General features: G+C 22.5%; 1 long non-coding RNA gene across 1 annotated transcript; it reads left to right on the forward strand.

Annotated features, from left to right (window-relative positions):
• The first annotated feature begins 250 nt into the window (after positions 1 to 250).
• LOC117171787 lies at positions 251 to 3,066 on the forward strand. Its single transcript, XR_004466920.1, has 2 exons — positions 251 to 426; positions 2,581 to 3,066. It is a non-coding gene; the product is annotated as an uncharacterized LOC117171787 (long non-coding RNA).
• The last annotated feature ends 374 nt before the right edge of the window (positions 3,067 to 3,440 follow it).

A 3,440-nucleotide genomic window follows, 5' to 3' on the forward strand; every position in this document is an offset into this window, starting at 1 on the left:
ACGTTTCAAGGTTACAGAGCTGTTTGAATAGGGTTTTAGATACTTCTTTTAAATATTTTTTTTCTTATGAATGAAGTATTTTAAACTTCTTTTAATTGTACTCGTACATAGTGTAAATTTTAGAATCTTTGCAGTATTTAATAATCATATTACCTTCAAATTTATGCAAAAACCACATCAACAGTTTTAATACTATCAAAAATTTTAGACGAAATAAATTTGATGATTATTAAAGAATTGTTTAAATTTTCAGATTGATGTATCACTGCTGAGTGCAAGTTTATGTAATGTACCAACAAATGTCATTATAGTAGCAGCAGCCGAAATAGCATTATTTATTGCATTAGCGCCTGAGGGTGAATTGAATTATCCTGACTGGCAATTTTATAGAGGGTGTTTACCAAAAAAGTGTTTCAAAGGGAGAGAGTAAGTTTTTTTTATTTAGCTTTATTACAATTCTTACTGGCCCGAAGGGCTTATCGACTAACGATTTTGATGTACATCTGAATCCAAGAATTAGGAAAATTTTTTCATTCAATATAGTACAATGGCTTAAAAAGACTTCAAGGAAATTCATAAATTGAAGGTGAATTCAAATAGCTAAAAACAGTGCAAATAATTCAAATGAATACAAAGAATTCAAAAGAGATATGCAAATATACTTTGTTTATTTTACAGGATTTTAAAAAATATTAAGGAGATTTCAAGTCTGCTTAAAAGATATCAAGGACTTTCAGAGGTTAGCAAGGAATTTAAAAATATTTTATGAATATAATTAAATTAATATAAATCTTGAAAAATCTTTCTAAATGAAAAAATGCCTTTAAATCTTCTGGATTTCTTTTCGAAACTTTTATAAATCTTTTTAAATTAAACATTTTTTGTTTTAAAAATGAATCTTAAGAAAATTGATTCATTCTCTTGAAACCTTTCAAAATTCTTTTTAAAAAAAACTTGCTAGAATTTTTTTAGAAGGATTCGAATTTTTCTTTACATTTTTTTCTGTGTAAACTTGTAAACTTTCTAAACACCTTTTAAAGTTCTTTAAAATTATACAAATTGCCTACCAATCTACCGCACAGTTTTTTGATCATTTTTTCAATCTTTTTAAAACTTTTATAAATCTTTTTAAATATTAATTTCAAATCAATGCTTTTAAATAAAAAATAAATGTTTCCTCGTAAAGCTTTAAAAATCTACATTTAAAAAATTCATAATCTTCATAAGTTTTAAATATTTTTCTGATCATTCAAAAACTTATAAATATCTCTTAAATTCTCTCAAATGTTTTCTGAGATTTTGTAAAGTTATAAGATTGAACATTTTTTGTTTAAAAATTGTTTACATTCTTCTTCGAATTTTTGCGAAAACATTTGAATTTTTTCAATTAGCTCTCAGAATTCACTTTTAAAAATAAAATATTGCTTTAAATTTTGCTAAGAATTTAAAGAATGTTTTTCAATTCATTTGCAACCTTTCAAAATTATTAAAAAGCTTGTTTTCCAAATATTCAATAATCCAAATTTTGTTAAAATTTTTTTAAATCTCATTACATTTTTTATTGTTTTTTAATATTATTAAAACGTATAAACCTTTTAAATATATTTCAAAAAGATGCGAATATTTCCAAATTTTTTTTTTAATTCTGCATAAACTTCTAAATCTTCCAAATTATTTGTTAACTATATTGGAAATCTTCTTAAATCCTATTAAATATTCTTTCAAAATTAAGTTTTTTAAATAAAAAATCATTTGGAATTTTTCTAGTAATCTAAAGAAAATTTTTTATTCATTTGAAATCTATCAAAATTCTTAAAAATATTTATTTTTTCGAAATCTTCAAAGATCATTAAATCATGTTTGAATAATTTAAAAATATTTTAAAAATGTAGAATAAATTCAAATAATTGGAAATGTTTTCAAATTTTTAATTATTTTGAAATCTTTTAAAGCATCTAAACATTCTTTATTTTTTTATAATGGTTCAAATTATTCCTAAATTTTTATTTATTAATTGTGTATAAACTTCTAAGCTTTCTACACATCTTTTAAAAAGATTTGAATTTTTTTAAGATTCTAAACAATTTTACACTCTGCCTTAAAATTGTCTAGATTCTTTCTTGATAATTTTTGAAAACTTTAGAAAAGCTTATAAATTATTTTAAGTATTCTCTTGAAATTATTTTTTAAAACAAAAAAATAAATAATTTTACTTTTTACTTGGAATTTAAAGAAAAATTCTTCATTCTTTTAAATCGCTTAAAAACTTCAATAAAATTTCTTTATTATCAGAAAACTATTCAAAATTTTGAAGAAGCAATTACATTTTTTTCGTAATCTTCTAAAATGTACATTTTGTTTGACATTTTTTAAAATATTTTTTTATTTCTTATTATTTTAGAATCTTTCTAAACTTTCATTTATTTTTTAATGCATTAAAAACTTTTAAATCTTCTGAATATCTTTTAAAATGTATCAAATGTTTCCTGTAATGGAAAAGAAAATTTTCCATAAACTTCTAAACCTTCCAAAAATATTTTTTATAGAAAGGCAACATAAAAATAATGATTTTGATTACAGCATAGAGTTGGCTGCGATTGAAAAAACTCGAAAGAAGCTGATAAAACTGGCACTGCTCTCAAGTAACCCTACCACGGATTATATATCGGTTTATAAAAAGTATAAGCGTTCAAGATACGGACATATATCAGAAATTGTCATTGGAAGATTGTTAAAAATTTCGCACCATGATTATGATTAGAACGTGTTATCTATTTATAGAGAATTTGGTCGTAATCGATTTTAAATGTACGAAGAATTGAATGATTTTATTTTTACGTTATTACTTAGCGACATTCATTTCGTTGTATTTATTATTTAATAGCGACTCTTTGAGATTAAACGGTTGTTTTTCTTTATAAAATCCTCTTCACTACGAATTTTAGTTGCAGAAAAAAATAATTTTTATGTTGTATATTCTTAATTATGTAATCGACAATGAGGATGTTTTTCTTTTGAATAACAATTTTAAGTGATTGGATTAATAAATTATTATTTCTATTGTCACTGCGCCTATTATTAGGTAAATAAATTTAATTTTCTCTTTATTTAACCATAATAATCCAAAATTAATGCTTAACAACATTTTAACACCTTTCATACATAAAATAAGCTGGCCGCAAAATTTCAGTTTCAGAATTCCCTGAATTTTCCTGAGTTTTCCATGACCAATTTTGTATTTTCCCTGAGTATTAATATATTTTTTTAAATTTTAATCTTGTAACATTTTTAACATAGAATATTTTATGAATGAAATACAATTTTTAATTTTTTAATTTCTATATACGAGGGTAGTTCAATAAGTCCTTAGAATGAAGTATAAAAACAATTTTTTTTGGGTAAATTTTTTTTTATTTTTCAACATAATCTCCTTGGAGCTC

Source organism: Belonocnema kinseyi, chromosome 4 (genome assembly GCF_010883055.1).
Source record: "Belonocnema kinseyi isolate 2016_QV_RU_SX_M_011 chromosome 4, B_treatae_v1, whole genome shotgun sequence".
Classification (NCBI taxonomy): domain Eukaryota; kingdom Metazoa; phylum Arthropoda; class Insecta; order Hymenoptera; family Cynipidae; genus Belonocnema; species Belonocnema kinseyi.